Source organism: Schistocerca americana, chromosome X (assembly GCF_021461395.2).
Source record: "Schistocerca americana isolate TAMUIC-IGC-003095 chromosome X, iqSchAmer2.1, whole genome shotgun sequence".
Classification (NCBI taxonomy): Eukaryota; Metazoa; Arthropoda; class Insecta; order Orthoptera; family Acrididae; genus Schistocerca; species Schistocerca americana.
In genome coordinates, this window is record NC_060130.1 from 278381459 (window position 1) to 278404874 (window position 23416).

Sequence of the window (23416 nt, forward strand, 5' to 3'; positions counted from 1 at the left end):
GCTAAAATTTTGCCATTGTGTTTCTTTCGGTATATTCTTCCTGTACAAAAATTTCAGTGCAGGTTTCGACTTATCGGGTTGGACAAGTCCCTTGTTAGCTTGTGACCCCTCTTTGATTCACCTCTAATCATGTTGCCTATTGGTGTACAAATGCTATGTATCTTCCTCCTGTAGCTCCGTGTTAGCGTAAACGCTTGGATATAATGAATGCTGGAGTTTATTACATTCGTTAGTGCATCCACGCATTATCTCCTCTGGGTAAAGATTCCTTGCTAACTACCCCACTTTAAGAAACCATATCGATAAGGTTTTTGGTACATAATGAGCAAGTTAAGAAAGAACTTAAGGGCTAATAAATGTTTATTTCACGGAACATAAGTCTATTTTCTGTTTCGCCATAGTGCACTCTGCCATTTTCCTACATTACCTATGAGATCACTGACAGTATCACCCCTTGCTTGAGAAGATTAGTGAAGGTTGGAGCGTCATCTCGAAATCACGATACAAATTTCCGTTACGCATTTGATATATTTAAGTGGACCATATTCTTTTAACGCCATCACACATCTTTAGACTCAGTCGAATCAGGATTCTTGAGTACTGTTCGAGTGTTTGGACTCCCCACCAGGTCGAAGCATTTCAGAGGCGGACTGCTAGATCTGTTTCCGGTACGGTCGATCAGGTCGCGAATATTACGGAGATGCTACATGAACTCAAATGGGAATTTTTCGAGAGAACACGACGTTTTATTCATGAAACACTACTGGGACAATTTAGAGAACCGGCATCTGAAGCTGACAGCAGAATGATTCTACTGCCGCCGACGTCCATTTCTCGTAAGGACCGCGAAGACAAGACCAAGAGAAATCAATGTTCGTACGGAAACACATACCCTGTCGTTTTACCCTCGCTCTATTTGCGAGTGGACTGGGAAGGGGATGACTCGCAGAGGTACAAGATGCCCTCCATCTTGAACTATACGTTGGCTTGCAGAATACGTCTATAGGCGTAGATGTTGAAAACAAAAATTTTAACACTGCACAATTTAATTTACTTATTCGAAAAGAACAAATGTAACATGACACAGTGACAGCTTACTTTTCATATGAGTGCGAGGGAGAATGACTGTACAACATGGAAGATTTGTCTGTAATCAAAGTATATTTTTATCGACCTAGATTGCCTGACAGCAGCATGAAGGTTCTATTTTGTATGACAAAAAGCTGGTCATCCGGAGTGGACGGAGTCTTACCTAATTTTTTCCCCTTTAATGTATTTCCTTACACGAACTAGGCCGCAAACAGAATTTTTCTTTTACTTTGTTGTTCCCAGTATTTATCTGCTTTGGTCAAGGTATCTCGATTTAGATCGCTTTAATGAATTCTTTTATTTTATCTCTGATGCCAACAAGGTTGGCGATGGATCCTCTGTCCCCACCCCAAAGCTTCCTCTACAACACCCTTCCCTAAAACGATCCAGTTGTTGAGTGGGTTTTAAAAAACTTTTAGAGCAGAACCAGTAGCTACGATTGCTTATAAAAATATTTATAGAATGTAATTCGAGACGAGAGACAAATATCTTCGAGAACTTTATTTTTAAATCACTAACTCTACCAGGAGATCTCAGTTACTTCGAACGTGGACTACGCATTGGGTGTCACCTGAGTAAGAAATTCCATCAGGAGTGTTTAACTGTTCTAAATCTACCCAAGTCGACTGTTGATAATGTTGCCGTAAAATCGGTTCTAGCCGCTTCAGTCCGGAACCACGTGGCTGCTATGGTCGCAGGTTCGAATCCTGCCTCGTTCATGGATGTGTGTGATGTCCTTAGGTTAATTAGGTTTACGTGGTTCTAAATCTAGGGGACTGATGACCTCAGATGTTAAGTCCCATAGTGCTTAGAGCCATTTGAACCATTTTTGCTGTGAAATAGAAACGCAAAGAAACAATTACAGCTAAATGAAGACCAGGTAGACATCATGTACTGACGGACAAGGGCCGTCGAACATTACAGAGAATGGATGTAAAAAATCGCATGAAATGGAGGAAGGAATGACTCGAGAGTCGCGAAGTGCTACCAGCAGTGAACCTAGCACAATGCCTATCCTTACAGAGTTAAAAATAATGGAGGACTTTGCTTGAGCAGTTCCTCATATGCCAAACATTTCTGTAATCAATGCTACGCGATGCTTGAGATGGTGTATAGAGCTACGTTATTCGACAGAGGACGCTTGGAAACGAATGATTTGTAATGATGAATCACACAGTACCCTGTTGCAATACTATGGAAGGGTTTCGCGAATGCTCAGAGAAACTTACCTGCTATCATGTTTAATGCGATATAGACAAAAATGGTTCAAATGGCTCTGAGGACTATGGGACTTAACAGCTGAGGTCATCAGTCCCCTAGAACTTAGAACTACTTAAACCTAACTAACCTAAGGACATCACACACATCCATGCCCGAGGCAGGATTCGAACCTGCGACCGTAGCGGTCGCGCGGTTCCAGACTGAAGCGCCTAGAACCGCTCGGCCACTCCGGCCCGCTGAGATATAGACATCATAAACAGAAGTTAGTAACGAACATATACTTCGTTAGGTTGGCAACAAATAGGATAACATACCAAAGAAGATGAAAGACGTGATGGATTCGCAATATTTACGCTGTGAAAAGCAGTGTACAACGAGTGTACAAAAGAACAATAGTCCACCACAAAAAAGAGTGAGAAACATGGTGAACAGTGTGTGGAAGGCGAGAACACAAAGATGTGATTATATGGCAGTGATAAAAGTGGTAGTGCGACCTCCAGACCAGATGTGAGGAAACGCAGATCAGCAAATCGTAAGTCATTACTTTTTTTGTAAAAAATCGCGTATGGGATAAATAAGGTAACTAGCAGCAGGAAAAGGCAGTTTTATTTACAAAACAAGTATTTATATGCTTGCTGAGGAGGATGGCCACACAAACAAACTTGTTATTCGTAAGCTCTTACCTGTCTTTGTGTTCACGACTTATGGCGTGACCATTACAGTTCTATTGTGATTTCCTTTCGTTGGGTCATTCCGTGGAATATTTTGTTTTTACCCCATTGGCGACTTATCTTCAACTTCGTGTTTATTTTGTTTACGAGTTCATCTTCAAATATAAACATAAATCTGAAACGCACTTACTTTTATTTTACTGTCTTCATTGGCTTTATTTGCCCGATTCTAATCAACACATAAATGGTCTTAGATTCTTCTTAAAAAGCAATGGTATAAATTGTTCATTAGAAAGATGTGTCTATCAAGTTTCCACAAAGATACAACATAAATTGTAGATATTCTGAATATGGTACTTATTGTTTGCCAGTTTTCTTAAATTTGGCATTCAAACATTAAGCTACAAATGTTCTTTTAGAAGTTTATGCACTCTTTTTATTCAAGCAATAAATAAATATAATACATGTTAATTACCATTAAAACAAATGAAAGAAAGATTATCAAGCTAGCCTTTGTTGACCAAAACTGTATGACTTCAATTGCGCTCGGAGTCGCAAGCAGCAGATAATTTTCTGTGCAAAAAGCAGGGGATAGTTGATAATCCAGTAGGTGTTCCATGGTCTGTGGTTTTCCATTGTCACAGTTGATGGTGTTCACAAGGATGCACCATTTCTGAAAATTATTCCTGGATCTTCCAACTCCAGAACGGAGACGACTAGATTACCTCCATGCGACCCAATTCTGTTCATGCCAAGGTGGGAAGGATTCCGAAGGTGAGGCCAGGTAGAGTTATGTTCAAGTCGAGAAATCCACAATTGTTTTCTTGCTGTACTTGGTGTTTGCAGGACTGAAGTGGTCCTGAGGACACTTCTTCTAGACCTCAACTTTGGGGATGCTGAGACCTGCATATGTAATGTATGGTTTCCCTGCTGAGCCTGATTTGTTGTCTCCTTGTTGGCAGTTACTTATGACGAATATCTGGTGGCGATTTGCCAGCGACTTGGTAGAGTTTTACAAGTCGCGTTGTTTGTAAACCTCTACCATCTCGCTGGCACTGCACCAACAGATATACGTCAGGAAGTAGCTGCCAACAAGCAGAGAATAAATAAGGCTTAGATAGGGAAGAGACTATTTTGATTACTTTGTCAGTTGCTTTGTAAACGATGGTAAACAAAATTTTGTGCATTATGGTTTGAAGTTTGTGGTAATATGTGAAATATTAAAAAAATTCCCTTAAACTAAATTAATAACAATCATATTGCGAGGTGCTGATGAGCGATGTTGATAAGTGTTGAATAATTAGTGCAGAGCATCGTAAATGGAAATTAAATACCCGCGTGTGATCATATATTTTTTAGACATAACTATTCATGAAAGAAATGCCAGATATGTTGCTGATAACAATGCGACAGATATATTTGGGCCTAAAGCAGCCACTGTAATTTATTTATGAACAGGCTTGTCGTCATAATCTAAATAATGTCATTAATTTTCAGTAATATGAAATAAGTATGTCAGAATATCAGTTCAAGGAGGTAACAAGTCATAGGTATTGGAAATCAGTTCATAATACCAAGTCTATATAGGAGAACCACTTTTCAAGAAATTTATCTGAAGTGCCTAACGTTAATAAATATTTCTTCCGCTGGTGAGATACTGGTTTACATACAGTGCAAGATCACTAACAGAGTCGGCCGGAGTGGCCGAGCGGTTCTAGGCGCTACAGTCTGGAGCCGCACGACCGCTACGGTCGCAGGTTCGAATCCTGCCTCGGGCATGGATGTGTGTGATGTCCTTAGGTTAGTTAGGTTTAAGTAGTTCTAAGTTCTAGGGGACTGATGACCACTGCAGTTAAGTTCCATAGTGCTCAGAGCCATTACTAACAGATTAAGTAGAGACAACAGTTCCATTGTTAAATCAGTAACAAAAAAACATTTTGCGTTCCACGAAAACCTTCTACACTGGTTGAACATAAAATAATTTCCGTTTAATTTGCAATTTAATTTTACTCTCAGCTAATATATGTGATATGCAAAACCTGCTTAATTGTTTTCAATCTGCAATACTATTTGTGCTTGCAATACCAAGACTACGTAGCCACGAAGTCTTCAACGGCGGATATCGTGCATGAAATTTTCGCAGTGAACTTGCTGCGTCAAATGACTTCAACCTTTCGATATCCTCCGTTCAGTTAAAGCGATGGCGTGTGAGTATTTGGCATCTTGTGAGGATTGTAACTGGTTTCCCGAACCACCGAGAGGAAGCTGAGATACTCAGAAAGACTTCGGTAGACACAAAAGTAATCTGAGTGTGCCTCAGGGAATTGTTATAGCGAAATTACTGTTCAATGTATGCATTAATCTCGTAGAGGATAGCGTTAGTTGAAGTCTCGGTATTTGCGCTGATTATTTAGTTGCCTATGATGAAGTATTACTCAATAAATCTTGTAGCGTTATGTAGTCATATATCTGACAAATATAGAGTAACACCTCCAAGTGTAGAAAGATATAAAACTGACTACGGCTTTAAACATAAAAATGTAGTACTCATTTACTAAACGAGTAATAATTCATAACTTAAGTCAGCCTTGCCATACAAATCACTGAGTGTGGCAGTTTATTGGGATGTGAAGTGAAACACACTTATGCTCGGTTATAGATATGAAGTCTTCATTTTACTGGCGGCAAGGTGGAAAACTGTAGTTTATCCACAAAATAATTTGTTCATAAAACTTTGTATGGCCTATACTTATTAAGAGTGAGAAATTAGTATGAATACAACGGAAAACCAGCCAAAGTTGCAAATTTCGCTTTTTTTATTTACTTGATGACTAATGTCCTGCTGGAACCCGTTCTCAAATCATCGTACATGACAAAACACCAAAAATACAATCATGTACAATACAGGTATTACCAAATTTTTAAGCTCACTCCAAGGAAACAGAACGCATCGTTTCAAGATTTACATATCAGACAGTCGAAATGGTATCTCCAAAACTACAAAAACCATGTCAAAAGTATGAAGTGCAGATGACCAGTTACAGCGCATACAGATAACTGGCAGTCTACTCCTCCCGCTGCCATAAGTAAACTTCGGGAAAGGGGTGCCTTATCAGGATAGAGGAAACCTCTTATATTTTGTATTTTGTAAATACAACAAGTTTCCTACATCCTGATAGGGCGCCCCCTTTCCGAGATTTCCTTACGGCAGTGGCAGGAGTAGAATGTCAGTTATCTGTATGCGCTGTAACTGTGCATTTCAACTTCACAATACGTATATACAGGGTGTTTCAAAAATGACCGGTATATTTGAAACGGTAATAAAAACTAAACGAGCAGCGATAGAAATACACCGTTTGTTGCAATATGCTTGGGACAACAGTACATTTTCAGGCAGACAAACTTTCGAAATTACAGTAGTTACAATTGTCAACAACAGATGGCGCTGCAGTCTGGGAACCTCTATAGTACGATATTTTCCACATATCCACCATGCGTAGCAATAATATGGCGTAGTCTCTGAATGAAATTACCCGAAACCTTTGACAACGTGTCTGGCGGAATGGCTTCATATGCAGATGAGATGTACTGCTTCAGCTGTTCAATTGTTTCTGGATTCTGGCGGTACACCTGGTCTTTCAAGTGTCCCCACAGAAAGAAGTCACAGGGGTTCATGTCTGGCGAATAGAGAGGCCAATCCACGCCGCCTCCTGTATGTTTCGGATAGCCCAAAGCAATCACACGATCATCGAAATATTCATTCAGGAAATTAAAGACGTCGGCCGTGCGATGTGGCCGGGCACCATCTTGCATAAACCACGAGGTGTTCGCAGTGTCGTCTAAGGCAGTTTGTACCGCCACAAATTCACGAAGAATGTCCAGATAGCGTGATGCAGTAATCGTTTCGGACCTGAAAAATGGGCCAATGATTCCTTTGGAAGAAATGGCGGCCCAGACCAGTACTTTTTGAGGATGCAGGGACGATGGGACTGCAACATGGGGCTTTTCGGTTCCCCATATGCGCCAGTTCTGTTTATTGACGAAGCCGTCCAGGTAAAAATAAGCTTCGTCAGCAAACCATATGCTGCCCACATGCATATCGCCGTCATCAATCCTGTGCACTATATCGTTAGCGAATGTCTCTCGTGCAGCAATGGTAGCGGCGCTGAGGGGTTGCCGCGTTTGAATTTTGTATGGATAGAGGTGTAAACTCTGGCGCATGAGACGATACGTGGACGTTGGCGTCATTTGGACCGCAGCTGCAACACGGCGAACGGAAACCCGAGGCCGCTGTTGGATCACCTGCTGCACTAGCTGCGCGCTGCCCTCTGTGGTTGCCGTACGCGGTCGCCCTACCTTTCCAGCACGTTCATCCGTCACGTTCCCAGTCCGTTGAAATTTTTCAAACAGATCCTTTATTGTATCGCTTTTCGGTCCTTTGGTTACATTAAACCTCCGTTGAAAACTTCGTCTTGTTGCAACAACACTGTGTTCTAGGCGGTGGAATTCCAACACCAGAAAAATCCTCTGTTCTAAGGAATAAACCATGTTGTCCACAGCACACTTGCACGTTGTGAACAGCACACGCTTACAGCAGAAAGACGACGTACAGAATGGCGCACCCACAGACTGCGTTGTCTTCTATATCTTTCACATCACTTGCAGCGCCATCTGTTGTTGAAAATTGTAACTACTGTAATTTCGAAAGTTTGTCCGCCTGAAAATGTACTGTTGTCCCAAGCATATTGCAACAAACGGTGTATTTCTATCGCTGCTCGTTTAGTTTTTATTGCCGTTTCAAATACACCGGTCATTTTTGAAACACCCTGTATTTTTGACATGGTTTTTTTATTTTTGGAATACCGTTTTGATTATCTGTACGCAAAATCTTGAAACGATGTATCCTGTACTCTTGGTGTGTGCTTAAAAATTTGGTAATACCTGTATTGTTCATGATCGCAAATTTGGTTTCCTGTCCTGTAAGATGATTTTAAAATGGGTCCGGACACGAAACTAGTCAAGTAAATCAAAAAAAGAGATTTGCAACTTTGGCTGGTTTTCTGTTGTGCTGATTAACAGAAGTTGCTAGCCTGTAATTGTTCCAGAGTACTGGAAGTTCGTAAATTAATATGAGTTTACGACAGCAGGGAACATTTAGCATACTTAAGACGAAGGACAATGTCAATGATTACACGCTTTATGACTAGCGAGAGACTGCACAGAAATGTTGCAAAAGCTAAAATGGCAGGCACTTGGAGAAATGCCTTCGATATAATAAAACTTGCTGCTTACAGCAAGAATTTCAGGGAGGAATATACGAATATTCTTAAACCGTCGACATATCCCTCCTGAACAACAGTGAATTTGAAGTAAGACTAGTAACAGGTGGCACAGACCTGTGCACATAGTTATTATTGCTACGTTCCATCCGTCAGTTGGACTCGAGGCAGCTTTAATATGTTGTAAAGTAAATGTATCCTCAACCCGCCCGGTTAGCCGAGTGGTCTAACCCACGGCTTTCCGGAGCGGGAAGGAGCGCCTGGGTCGAGGTCCGGTGAGTCGGCCAGTCTGTGGATGGATTTTAGGCGGTTTTCCATCTGCCTCGGCGAATGCGGGGTGGTTCCCCTTATTCCGCCTCAGCTACACTATGTTGGCGATTGCTGTGCAAACAAGTTCTCCTCGTACGCGTACACCACCATTACTCTACCACGCAAACATATGTGTTACACTCGTCTGGTGTGAGACGTTCACTGGGGGCCGAACCACACAATAACCCTGGGTTCGGTGTGCGGCAGTGGAGGGGTGAAGTGGACTGCGGTAGTCATCGTGGGGTTGTGGGCCACTGAGGCTGCGGCGGGGGGAGGGGGGGGGATGAGCCTTTCCGTCGTCTCTAGGTCCCCGGTTAACATACAACATATATACAAATGTATCCTCTCCCACACATAAGAAGTTTTAGGGTGTTGATGTAGTTGCACAAAACAATGAATTTAGGAGTGCAAAAGTACATTTGGATGTCATGTTCAAAATGGCTCTGAGCACTATGGGACTTAACATCTATGGTCATCAGTCCCCTAGAACTTAGAACTACTTAAACCTAACTAATCTAAGGACATCACACACATCCATGCCCGAGACAGAATTCGAACCTGCGACCGTAGCGGTCACGCGTTTCCAGACAGAAGCGCGCAGAACCGCTCGGCCACACCGGCCGGCGGATGTGACGTGGTCGACTATTGTCATGTACGAGTATGTAGTTCGTAGTATGTACGTAGTATCGGTCGAAATGTTGCAACATTAACTAGGATTTGTAGCAATACGCAATGTCCTGTAGGACTGAATATTTACCGAAGAGTGCTTTAACAGGCATGACAATATTTAAGATATGGTACGCCGTTCCCTTCCTCCAGCTTTTAAACTGAATAGTGGGTGACCTGCAGCGTAACATGTGCTCTGGATCCCTATGTAACTCAGCATTTTTCACTGGGCAACCATTTCTAACCTTTACTAAATTTCTCCTATTTTACCAACGTGGCCACTGCGCGAGATATATGTTGGAGCTAATGTATTTTCTGTCTCGCTTTAGAACGTCACCTCTTGATATTTTGAAAGTAAAGCTCTTCGTGATGGATAGCGTTTTTCTTGTAGGGTGGCCAGCAGAAACGTTTGAGCATTTTAAAGGTTCTAGTGCCGATTAAATAAGCCCATGACGAATAATTCAGTTCTTCTCTGAATTTTCTCTATCGCTGGCGTTAGTATGCGCTGGTAAGGGTACCATAAAATTCTTCTGCGTTGTAGACCGCGTTCTATTACACACATCAACAAAAGTTTTGGGTCACCTCGGTTCTGAGAGTTCCGGAACCTGTATAGAAAATCGGAATAGACATCAACATAAACATCATTTCCACCATTTTATTGCTCATGAAAACCATACATTGCATGTTGTACCACCATACAGCGACACCTTCAGAGGTGGTGGTCCAGATCGCTGAACACACCGGTACCTCTAATATCCAGCAGCACGTTCTCTTGCATTGATGCATGCCTGTATTCGTCGTGGCATTCTATCCACAAGTTCATCAATGCACTGTTGGTCCAGATTGCCCCACGCCTCATCGGCGATTCGGCGTAGCTCCCTCGGAGTTGTCGATGGCTCACGTCGTCCATAAACAACCCTTTTCAATCTATCCCAGGTGTGTTCGATAGGATTCATGTCAGGAGAACATGCTGGCCACTCTAGTCGAGCGATGCTATTATCCTGAAGGAAGTCATTCACAAGATGTCCACGATGGGGCGCGAATTGTCGTCCAGGATGATGAATGCCTCGCCAATATGTTGCCAATTTGGTTGCACTATCGGTCGGAGGATGGCAATCACGTATCGTACAGCCGTTTCGGCGCCTTCCGTGACCACCAGTGACGTACGTCGGCCCCACGTAATGCCACCCCAGAACAGCAGGGAACCTCCACCTTGTTGCACTCGCTGGGCGGTGTGTCTAAGGCGTTCGCCTGACCGGGTTGCCTCCAAACATATCTCCGATGATTATCTAGTTGAAGGCGTATGCGACACTCTTTGGTGAAGAGAACGTGATGCTAATCCCGGGCGGTCCATTCGGTATGTTGTTGGACCCATCTGTACTGCGTTGCATGGTGTCGTGGTTGCAAAGATGAACCTCGCCATGGACGTCGGGAATGAAGTTGCGCATCGTGCAGCCTATTGCGCACAGTTTGGGTCGTAAGACGACGTCCTGTGGCTGCACGAAAAGCATCATTCAACATGGTGGCGTTGCTGTCAGGGTTCCTCCGAGCCATAATCCGTAGGTAGCGGTCATCCACTGCAGTAGTAGCCCTTGTGTGGCCTGATTGAGGCATGTCATCGACAGTTCCTGTCTCTCTGTATCTCCTCCATGTCCGAACAATGTCACTTTGGTTCACACCGAGACGCCTGGGCACTTCTCTCGTTGAGCGCCCTTTCTGGCTCCAAGTGACAATGCGGACGCGATCGAACCGCAGTACTGACCGTCTAGGGATGGTTGAACGACAGACAACATGAGCTGTGTACCTCGTTCCTGGTGGAATAATTGGAACTGATCGGCCGTCGGACCCCTCCGTCTAATAGGCGCTGCTCATGCATGGTTGTTTACATCTTTGGGCGGATTTAGCGACATCTCTGAACAGTCAAAGGGACTGAGTCTATGATACAATATCCACAGTCAACGTCTATCTTCAGGAGTTCTTGGAAGCAGGGTTATGCAAAACGTTTTTCGATGTGTGTATAAAAGTAGAGATTTGTCGTCCGGAAGGGTTTATAAAAATAAATATATGTGATCTCGAATGTTCTGTGTCCATAAAATCATATTGTAACATGAAGCAGTCGTCTACAACCCAGAAGTACACTGATGAGCCAAAACATTATTACCATTTGCTTACTAGCATGGTTATCCATCTTTGCAGTGAAATACATGCCTGACTCTGCGTATCAAGGATTCGGCAGTTTGTTGATAGTTATATGGAGGTATGTGGCATTAGATGTCTACGCACAGGCCATTTAATTCGCGTAAATAACGAGTCGCTGATTTGCGTACGCGGAGATGGTGCCCAATAGCGACCCAGATGGGATCCATGGGACTTACATCAGGCCAATTTGGTCATCAAGACATCAACGTGAATTCACTATAACGCTCCTCAAACCACTGTAGCACGGTTCTGACTCCGAAACACGGACAATTATACTGTATTAATTCTTCCAATCCACATGTGGCATACAGCAAACCAGTGCTTAACAGTATTGGTTAAAAACAGTCTTGGTTGCAATTTTAGTTTTTTATTCTTCGACTACGCATTTTGCCTTATTTACGCATTTTCAGGTTATCTTTTCTAGATGGACGCGAGAGGTACCAAGATCTGCATAACGCGTTCCCGTTCACAGGAGTGAGTAACACAGTAAGCATTATGGTTACTACCTGAGCCCCCATCTTACTCTGTTACTCGCTCCTGTGAACGGGAATGCGTTATGGAGATCTTGGTGCCTCTCGCGTCCATCTAGAAAAGATAACCTGAAGATGCCTAAATAAGGCGAAACGCGTCGTTGAAGAATAAAATACTTAAATTGCAACCAAGACTGTTTTTAACCAATACAATACAATTGTGTTGTGTTGTGTTGTGCTGTGGTCTCCAGTCCTGAGACTGGTTTGATGCAGCTCTCCATGCTACTCTATCCTGTGCAAGCTTCTTCATCTCCCAGTATCTACTGCAGCCTACATCCTTCTGAATCTGCTTAGTGTATTCATCTCTTGGTCTCCCTCTTCGATTTTTACCCTCCACGCTGCCCTCCAATACTAAATTGGTGATCCCTCGATGTCTCAGAACATGTCCTACCAACCGCTCTCTTCTTCTAGTCAAGTTGTGCCACAAGCTCCTCTTCTCCCCAATTCTATTCAATACCTTCTCATTAGTTATGTGATCTACCCATCTAATCTTCAGCATTCTTCTGTAGCACCACATTTCGAAAGCTTCTATTCTCTTCTTGTCTAAACTATTTATCGTCCACGCTTCACTTCCATACATGGCTACACTCCACACAAATACTTTCAGAAACGCATTCCTAACATTTAAATCTATACTCGATGTTATCAAATTTTTCTTCTTCTGAAACGCTTTCCTTGCCATTGTCAGTCTACATTTTATATCCTCTCTACTTCGACCATCATCAGTTATTTTGCTCCCCAAATAGCAAAACTCCTTTACTACTTTAAGTGTCTCATTTCCTAATCTAATTCCCTCAGCATCACCCGACTTAATACGACTACATTCCATTATCCTCGTTTTGCTTTTGTTGATGTTCATCTTTTACCCTTCTTTCAAGACACTATCCATTCCGTTCAGCTGCTCTTCCAAGTCCTTTGCTGTCTCTGACAGAATTACAATGTCGTCGGCGAACCTCAAAGTTTTTATTTCTTCTCCATGGTTTTTAATACCTACTCCAAACCTTTCTTTTGTTTCCCTTACTGCATGCTCAATATACAGATTGATAGCATCGGGGAGAGGCTACAACCCTGCCTCACTCCCTTCCCAACCACTAGTTGCCTTTTATGCCCCTCGACTCTTATAACTCCCATCTGCTTTCTGTACAAATTGTAAATAGCCTTTCGCTCTCTGTATTTTACCCCCGCCACCTTCAGAATTTGAAAGAGAGTATTCCAATCAACATTGTCAAAAGCTTTCTCTAAGTCTACAAATGCTAGAAACGTAGGTTTGTCTTTCCTTAATCTATTTTCTAAGATAAGTCGTAGGGTCAGTATTGCCTCACGTGTTCCAACATTTCTACGGAATGCAAACTGATCTTCCCCGAAGTCGCTTCTATCATTTTTTCCATTCGTCTGTAAAGAATTCGCGTTAGTATTTTGCAGCTGTGACTTATTAAACTGATAGTTCGGTAATTTTCACATCTGTCAACACCTGCTTTCTTTGGGATTGGAATTATTATATTTTTCTTGAAGTCTGAGGGTATTTCGCCTGTCTCATACATCTTGCTAACCAGATGGTAGAGGTTTGTCAGGACTGACTCTCCCAAGGCTGTCAGTAGTTCTAATGGAATGTTGTCTACTCCGGGGGCCTTGTTTCGACTCAGGTCTTTCAGTGCTCTGTCAGACTGTTCGCGCAGTATCATATCTCCCATTTCATCTTCATCTACATCCTCTTCCATTTCCATAATATTGTCTTCAAGTACATCGCCCTTGCATAGACGCTCTATATACTCCTTCCACCTTTCTGCTTTCCCTTCTTTGCTTAGAACTGGGTTTCCATCAAAACTCTTGATATTCATGCAAGTGGTTCTCCTTTCTCCAAAGGTCTCTTTAATTTTCCTGTAGGCAGTATCTATCTTACCCCTAGTGAGATAAGCCTCGACATCCTTACATTTGTCCTCAAGCCGTCCCTGCTCAGCCATTATGCACTTCCTGTCAATCTCATGTTTGAGACGTTTGTATTCCTTTTTGCCTGCTTCATTTACTGCATTTTTATATTTTCTCCTTTCATCAATTAAATTCTGTGGTGTCACCGCCAGACACCACACTTGCTAGGTGGTAGCCTTTAAACCGACCGCGGTCCGTTAGTATACGTCGGCCCCGCGTGTCGCCACTATCAGTGATTGCAGACCGAGCGCCGCCACGTGGCAGGTCTAGAGAGACTTCCTAGAACTCGCCCCAGTTGTACAACCGACTTTGCTAGCGAGGGTTCACTGACAAAATACGCTCTCATTTGCCGAGACGATAGTTAGCATAGCCTTCAGCTACGTCATTTGCTACGACCCAGCAAGGCGCCATGTTCAGTTACTATTGATATTGTAAATAATGTACAGTCAAGAGCGACGTTCACCAATTATGGATTAAAGTTAAGTATTTCACCAGCTACGTCCGTGTTTCTAAATTCTAATTTCCTTAACCTGTTCCAGACCTCACGCCAGCCTGCGTGAGTTAAAACGCGTGCCTTTCGGCTTCCTCTCATAACCCGGTGTTGGCTCTCCTGCCAACCCACAACAAATTCAATATTTCTTCTGTTACCCAAGGGTTTCTACTAGCCCTCGTCTTTTTACCTATTTGATCCTCTCCTGCCTTCACTATTTCATCGCTCAAAGCTACCCATTCTTCTTCTACTGTATTTCTTTCCCCCATTCCTGTCAATTTTTCCCTTATGCTCTCCCTGAAACCCTGTACAACCTCTGGTTCTTTCAGTTTATCCAGGTCCCATCCCCTTAAATTCCCACCTTCTTGCAGTTTCTTCAGTTTTAATCTACAATTCATAACCAATAGATTGTGGTCAGAGTCCACATCTGCCCCTGGAAATGTCTTACAATTTAAAACCTGGTTCCTAAATCTCCGTCTTACCATTATACAATCTATCTGATATCTTCTAGTAACTCCAGAATTCTTCCATGTATACAACCTTCTTTCATGATTCTTGAACCAAGTAACTATGATTAAGTTACGCACTGCGCAAAATTCTACCAGGTGGTTTCCTCTTTCATTTCTTAGCCCCAATCCATATTCACCTACTATGTTTCCTTCTCTCCCTTTTCCTACTCTCGAATTCCAGTCACCCATGACTATTAAATTTTCATCTCCCTTCACTACCTGAATAATATCTTTTATTTCATCAATTTCTTCGTCATCTGCAGAGCTAGTAGGCATATAAACTTGTACTATTGTGGTAGGGGTGGGCTTCGTATCTATCTTGGCCACAATAATGCGTTAACTATGCTGTTTATAGTACCTTACCCGCACTCCTATTTTTTTATTCATTATTAAACCTACTCCTGCATTACCCCTATTTGATTTTGTATTTATAACCCTGCATTCACCTGACCAAAAGTATTGATCCTCCTGCCACCGAACTTCACTAATTTCCACTATATCTAACTTTAACCTATCCATTTCCCTTTTTAAATTTTCTAACCTACCTGCCCGATTAAGGGATCTGACATTCCACTCTCCGATCCGTAGAACGCCAGTTTTCTTTCACCTGATGACGACGTCCTCTTGAGTAGTCCCCGCCCGGAGATCTGAATGGGGGACTATTTTACCTCCGGAATATTTTAGCCAAGAGGATGCAATCATCATTTAATCATACAGTAAAGCTGCATGCCCTCGGGGAAAATTACGGCTGTAGTTTCCCCTTGCTTTCAGCCGTTCGCAGTTCCAGAACAGTAAGGCCATTATGGTTAGTGTTACAAGGCCAGATGAGTCAATCATCCAGACTGTTGACCCTGCAACTACTGAAAAGGCTGCTGCCCCTCTTCAGGAACCACACGTTTGTCTGGCCTCTCAACAGATACCCCTCCGTTGTGGTTGCACCTACGGTATGGCTATCTGTATCGTTGAGGCACACAAGCCTCCCCACCAACGGCAAGGTCCATGGTTCATGGGGGGGACAAGACAATTATACTGCTAAAAGATGACATCGCCGTGAGGGAAGATATCACGCACGAAGCGGTGCAAGTGGGTTCGCAGCTGTCATCGTGTCTTACTACCACAGGTCCTATGCAGGAGAATGTCTCCCATAGCATAATACTGCTCCCACCAGCCTGCGTCCGTGGTGTGCTGCATGATTCGAGCTCTCGTTCGCCTCGATGACAGCGTTTGTGGAAACGACCAGCAACCTATTGTAGCAAAAATGTGATTCACCCTAAGAGCCGACAAGTTTCCATTGATCGATGCTCTAATCCCGATGGTGTCGTTCCCACTGGAATCGTAACAGACGATGTCGTTGGGTCGACATGTGAACATGTAGGGTTGGTCTGCTGTGGAGCTCCATATTCAACATTGTACGCTGAACGGTGTGCTCCGAAACACTTGTGCGTGCATCACCATTGCGCTCTTTCGGCAGCGATCAGAGATGACACAGATCACCATCTATCCTAATTTGCAGAGCAAACAAGCCTCAGAACCCCATGTTCTGCGAAGAGTCGTGTACACCCAGCCATTTAGCGTCCCCGCGGTAGTTTTACTGCCTTTCTCCCTCTCTCCGTAGATGCTCACGACAGTAGCACGTGAACATTCGACCAGCTCCGCCGTTTTAGAGATACTCACAGGTTCTGCGTAATAATAATCTTCCCTCTGTCAAAGTCTCTTTTCTCAGCAGATTTCCCGATTTATCTTCTCTAGGGTGATCTCCTGTCCGTGTTTGCTCCGCTTACATACTTTTGATACCGCGTACATGCCTGCAACGGCACAAGGCGGCACCCAACGTCGCAGTGGGCAGTGGTCATTACGTTCTGGCTGGTCAGCGTATTTTATGGAAGCTGACGCTGGTGGCGAAAGCCTACAGAGCACTAGTAAAAGTTGGATGCTAATGTACACTTTCTTATGATGCTTCAGATAATATCATTCTGGCATCTGTCTTACCTAGATTTACGGTACTTTCCATCTTATATAACTCCAGGAAGATAGTTCTGGATACCTTAGACCCACTATCGATTCCAGTGCCTAGTTGCTGGCTGTATACGCAAATGGTATCGGTTCTTTCAGTCTATTCACAAGCATTGTATTATATTGATCGATATTTACAACCAGATGCACGTATTTACATCTATACTACATAAAATTTTTGTAAAAATGTACACTCCCTTTAATTACATTATCTAACACTAGTTGGAAGACGGCCACTTTAAGGCTATCGTTATAGCCAAATCGCGCGCCACACCTAAGTTTCTTGCCTACTCGAAGATGATTCGACGCTAAGAACAACTAAAATGAGGACGCCACAACAGTGTTCGGTTAGTATTCGAGTCACGTGACATCCCTCGCTTGCTGTGTGGTGGGATTTTTGTTACCTTGACCAACGACTACACGAAAGCATTGTCAAGGACCCCATCACAGCTAAATATTTGTGACAAGCATGCATATAAACGTCATTGTTGCTCATTTCATCTCCGCAATTTTATCTGTGCTTTTTGGTTCAAATGGTTCAAATGGCTCTGAGCACTATGGGACTCAACTGCTGAGGTCATTAGTCCCCTAGAACTTAGAACTAGTTAAACCTAACTAACCTAAGGACATCACAAACATCCATGTCCGAGGCAGGATTCGAACCTGCGACCGTAGCGGTCTTCCGGTTCCAGACTGCAGCGCCTTTAACCGCACGGCCACTTCGGCCGGCTGTGCTTTTTGGTTCCTGCCTAACCAGTCCTCAGAAATCGTGACACATCCGAAAAAACAGACAATTATTTGTGATGAGAGAGAATATAAATGTTATTGCTGGTTATTTCTCTTGTAGCAATTTCACCTTTCGTTTTTCAATCAGACTAAAGTTACAAAGCCGTAGGAACTCTTTCATGAGAGAGCACAGTCTTACATTAAATAACGTCGAATATTGCAGGACATACTTCTATTACACGAAACAGGAAAGTCCCAAAATGTGTTACAGATGCAAAGATGGAAAAAAAAACATATTAGCACTTGCAATGACATGACCCTGCTTTCTGTAGTTCCATAACTGCAAATCTCTAACCTCAAGACCACAGCGATGACACATCACCGTCATCAATTCGATGTTCATCTTATGATCTCCTGAAGGCTTTTACCGCTCATGTGTCATTGACCCACATTTAATTATAATAAATTGTACCCAGAGTGACACATTTGTGATAAGTCTTCAGTGTGCCATTGCCTTGAAACGGTGTCGTAACACACCAGTTATAATTCGGAAACAACGAGATACGATGGCATCTCAAAAGTAGAGAGCGACGGACCTCACGTGGCCGGATCCCGATTTCAGTCGAACGCCAGCCACACACTGTTGTACGTTCTCAATTTAGTCATTCGTTCCGACGCTAGCCGACTCTCCCTGCTGGTGAGATGCATCTTTGCAAATACACTACTGGCCATTAAAATTGCTACACCAAGAAGAAATGTAGATGGTAAACGGGTATTCATTGGACAAATATATTATACTAGAACTGACATGTGATTACATTTTCACGCAATTTGGGTGCATAGATCCTGAGAAATCAGTACCCAGAACAAACACCTCTGGCCGTAATAACGGCCTTGATACGCCTCGGCATTGAGTCAAACAGAGCTTGGATGGCGTGTACACGTACAGCTGCCCATGCAGCTTCAACACTATATCACAGTTCATCAAGAGTAGTGACTGGCGTATTGTGACGAGCCAGTTGCTCGGCCATCATTGACCAGACGTTTTCAATTGGTGAGAGATCTGGAGAATGTGCTGGCCAGGCAGCAGTCGAACATTTTCTGTATCCAGAAAGGCCCGTACAGGACCTGCAACTTGCGGTCGTGCATTATCCTGCTGAAATGTAGCCTTTCGCAGGGATCGAAAGAAGGGTAGAGCCACGGGTCGTAACACATCTGAAATGTAACGTCCACTATTGAAAGTGCCATCAATGCGAACAAGAGGTGACCGAGACGTGTAACCAATGGCACCCCATACCATCAGGCCGGGTGATACGCCAGTATGGCGATGACGAATACACGCTTCCAATGTGCGTTCACCGGGATGTCGCCAAACACGGATGCGACCATTACGATGCTGTAAACAGAACCTGGATTCATCCGAAAAGATGGCGTTTTGCCATTCGTGCACCCAGGTTCGTCGTCGAGTACACCATCGCAGGCGCTCCTGTCTGTGATGCAGCGTCAAGGGTAACCGCAGCCACGGTCTCCGAGATGATAGTCCATGCTGCTGCAAACGCCGTCGAACTGTTCGTGCAGATAGTTGTTGTCTTGCAAACGTCCCCGTCTGATGACTCAGGTATCGAGACGTGGCTGCACGATCAGTTACAGCCATGCGGATAAGATGCCTGTCATCTCGACTGCTAGTGATACGAGGCCGTTGGGATCCAGTACGGCGTTCCGTATTACCCTCCTGAACCCACCGATTCCATATTCTGCTAACAGTCATTGGATCTCGACCAACGCGAGCAGCAACGTCGTGATACGATAAACCGCAATCGCGATAGGCTACAATCTGACCATTATCAAATACGGAAATGTGATGGTACGCATTTCTCCTCCTTACACGAGGCATCACAACGTTTCACCAGGAAACGCCGGTCAACTGCTGTTTGTGTATGAGAAATCGTTTGGAAACTTTCCTCATGTCAGCACGTTGTAGGTGTCTCCACAGGCGCCAACCTTGTGTGAATGCTCTGAAAAGCTGATCATTTGCAAATCACAGCATCTTCTTCCTGTCGGTTAAATTTCACGTCTGTAGCACGTCATCTTCGTGGTGTAGCAATTTTGATGGCCAGTAGTGTAGGATTCCGCACGTACCTCTTAGGGACTCGTGAAAGCTTTGACCTACGTCAGTCAATAAGAATGATTACTGTACATCTTTTAGATGGAACTCCTCGTGGCCAGCCAGAGTGGCCGAGCGGTTCTAGGCGCTACAGTCTGGAACCGCGCGACCGTTACTGTCGCAGGTTCGAATCCTGCCTCGGGCATGGATGTGTGTGATGTCCTTAGGTTAGTAAGGTTTAAGTAGTTCTAAGTTCTAGGTGACTGATGACCTCAGAGGTTACGTCCCATAGTGCTCAGAGCCATTTGAACCATTTTTTAACGCCTCGTGCACTTTAAGCGTAAAGCACTCTGATTCCTGCCAGCACATGACGCGGCCGTGATATTGAAACTTGTCTTCTGCATTCGAGATGGGCGGACGCCACGGACAAGTTTCACTGCTGCGGTGAGATTTTGCAAACACCGAGCATTCTGATTGTAGTAATAAGGTCGGTACTAACGCATGTTTTTGGGATTTTGTAGCTTTGCGTCCCTTTCGTGTTGCATTTTGCATTCTAACTAGGCGTGGAAAGCGTTATGGCTTTGTTCTTGTTTTTCATCTCTTTAGAACACGTGGTGATCAGTATACGTTTTTGAGTTAATCAACCATAAATCCAAGTAAACAGTTCCTCTCACAGGCAAGATCGTGTTTCAGAAGTTATTTATCTTATTTTGAATATACTTACGCTATGATGTTCAAAATGGTTCAAATCGCTCTAAGCACTATGGGGCTTAACGTCTCTGGTCATCAGTCCCCTAGAACTTAGAACTACTTAAACCTAACTAACCTAAGGACATCACACACATCCATGCCCGGGGCAGGATTCGAACCTGCGACCGTAGCAGTCGCGCGGTTCCGGACTGAGCGCCTAGAACCGCTAGACCACCGCGACCGGCTCTATGATGTTCGGACGGGATGTTCGTCGAGCAGTAACCTTCTGTATATTGACTTTTCAGACTTCATACTGTATTTATGATACGTCTGGCCTTTGCAAATTTACTATCTTGCACTTTTCCTTTGCTCACGAATTCCACCACGTGTCCCATATCTCCATATTTGAATACTTAACCTTTTCAGACCCTCTGGCTACAATTGTGTACATTGAATTTTGCTGTGTCTTAGCTGCAACATAATAATTTTTTCCAAATGAAAGCGTGAGGTAAACATTTGCAACCTTTCCATCATGCACAAGCGCTACCAACTGTTGGGCATCATTATGAGAAATCAGCAAGTCACTGTAGCAGTGTGCAGCAGCTCATGACCACTAGAATACATGGATGTGATTGGTTCACTATATTCCACTGTATAACTGAATATTGTTATTGTTATTTTGCATGGTAATTACATGGTAATTATTGAATGATCCTTTGCTATTTATTACAGTACAGAATATTTCATAATTAGTTATTTTCGTCCATAAAACGAAGCCAAGTGTACAAAGTATGTTTTCAAAACGAGTGCTTTTTTTTTATAAGAGCATTACCACATAAAGAAAAATTTTCGATCCTCCAGAAAAAAATTCAGGTCTGACAGTGTTAACATTTGCTTCATGAAACATGCTCCACTGACTTATATTACAATGTGCTCGGGGGTTACGATATATACGTAGGTTGGAACTTAAATAGTGGCAACTCTGCTGTGGAGACACGATGCAATGGAATCTACTATTGCCGCTGATAGCACACGTTGTTGACATTCCTACCTTACCTCCGAGGAAATGGACTCGCCGGTCCCACGTCACCGGCGTGCGCACAATCGAGGGAAAACAGTCACTTGTGAGCGAGCGGTGTGTCGTAACGATGTTACTATGTTTTCGAAACAGGAACAACGGAGACCACGGCACACCGTCAATACCCAGGCGATGGTGCGAATGGAGCGGTCTAAAGTTATGGTGATTCTCGTGTACGATTGTGATGGCGTTATCCTAGCGCATTACGTTCCTACACGGTAGACCGTATTACTGTTCGTTTTTGGAGCATCACCTGCGACCAGCTTTGCGAAAGAAGCGGCTACACTTTCTGCGCAACCCACCCATCATTTTGCACGACAATGCGCGGGCGCATACAGCGCAAGTTGTGGTTGCTCTGTTCGGTCGATGGGACTGGGAAGTACTGTACCATCCACCATACTCCCCGAAGAAGTCCTTGTGACTTTGATTTGATCCCGAAGATAACCGAACCACTTCGTGGCATTCGCTTCAGAACTGTTCCAGAGATTCGATAGGCAGTAGACCGCTCCATTCGCACCATCAACAGAACAGGCTCTGCTAACGGTATACTACGTCTTCCACATCGCTGGCAACGGGTTCTACACAACGCTGGTGACTACTTTGAAGGACAGTAACAGCCGGCCAGGGTGACCGAGCGGTTCTAGACGCTTCAGTCTGGAATCGCGCGACTGCTACGGTCGCAGGTTCGAATCCTGCCTCGGGTATGGATGGATGTGTGTGATGTCCTTAGGTTAATTTGGTTTAAGTAATTCTAAATTATAGGGGACTGATGACCTCAGATGTTAAGTCCCGTAGTGCTCAGAGCAATTTGAACCAAGGACAGTAACAGGTGCAAACATGTAACTCTTTTGTATCGGTTGTGAATGAATAGTTGCCACTATTTAAGTTCCAACCTTCGTAAATAAGCAGCACTTGCAGTTATCTTTCGTAAGAACTTCACAGCACTTCAGAGATGTAAATGCAGTACTTCGAGACAAGCGTTCGCAGAGACAGCGTCATCGAAAAATTATAAATTGTTGTAGTTGTGCTGGGAAAGTCCCTGAGCTTCAAGCGCTAATAGAAAGCACAAAAGCTGAAATAGTTATAGGTACAGAATGCTGGCTAAAGCCTGAAATAAGTTCTGCAGAAATTTTTACGAAGTCTCAGACGGTGTTCAGGAAAGATAGATTAGGCAGAATTGGTGGTGGAGTGTTTGTGTCTGTCAGTAGTGGTTTATCTTGTAGTGAAGTCGAAGCAGGTACTCCGTGCAAATTGGTATGGGTGGAAAATGGTACTTAAATGGTACGTAAAGTGTACTTAACAGCCGAACTAAGTTAATAATTGGCTTCTTTTATCGACCCCTAGACTACAATGATATAGTTGCTGAACAGTTCAGAGAAAATTTGAGTCTCGTAACAAATAAATACCCCTCTCATACGGTTATAGTTGGTGGGGACTTCAACCTTCCCTCGATATGTTGGCAAAAATACTTGTTCAAAACCGGTGGTAGGCAGAAAACATCTTCCGAGATTGTCCTAAATGCTTTCTCCGAAAATTATTTCGAGCAGTTAGTCCACGAACCCACGCGAATTGTAAATGGTTGCGAAAACACACTTTACCTCTTAGCCACAAACAATCCAGAGCTAATAGAGAGCATCATGACTGATACAGGGATTAGTGATCACAAGACCGTTGTAAAATGGTTCAAATGGCTCTGAGCACTATGGGACTCAACTGCTGTGGTCATAAGTCCCCTAGAACTTAGAACTACTTAAACCTAACTAACCTAAGGACATCACACACATCCATGCCCGAGGCAGGATTCGAACCTGCGACTGTAGCGCCTTTAACCGCTCGGCCACTGCGGCCGGCCAAGGTCGTTGTAGCTAGGCTCAATACCGTTTCTTCCAAATCCACCAGAAACAAACGCAAAATAA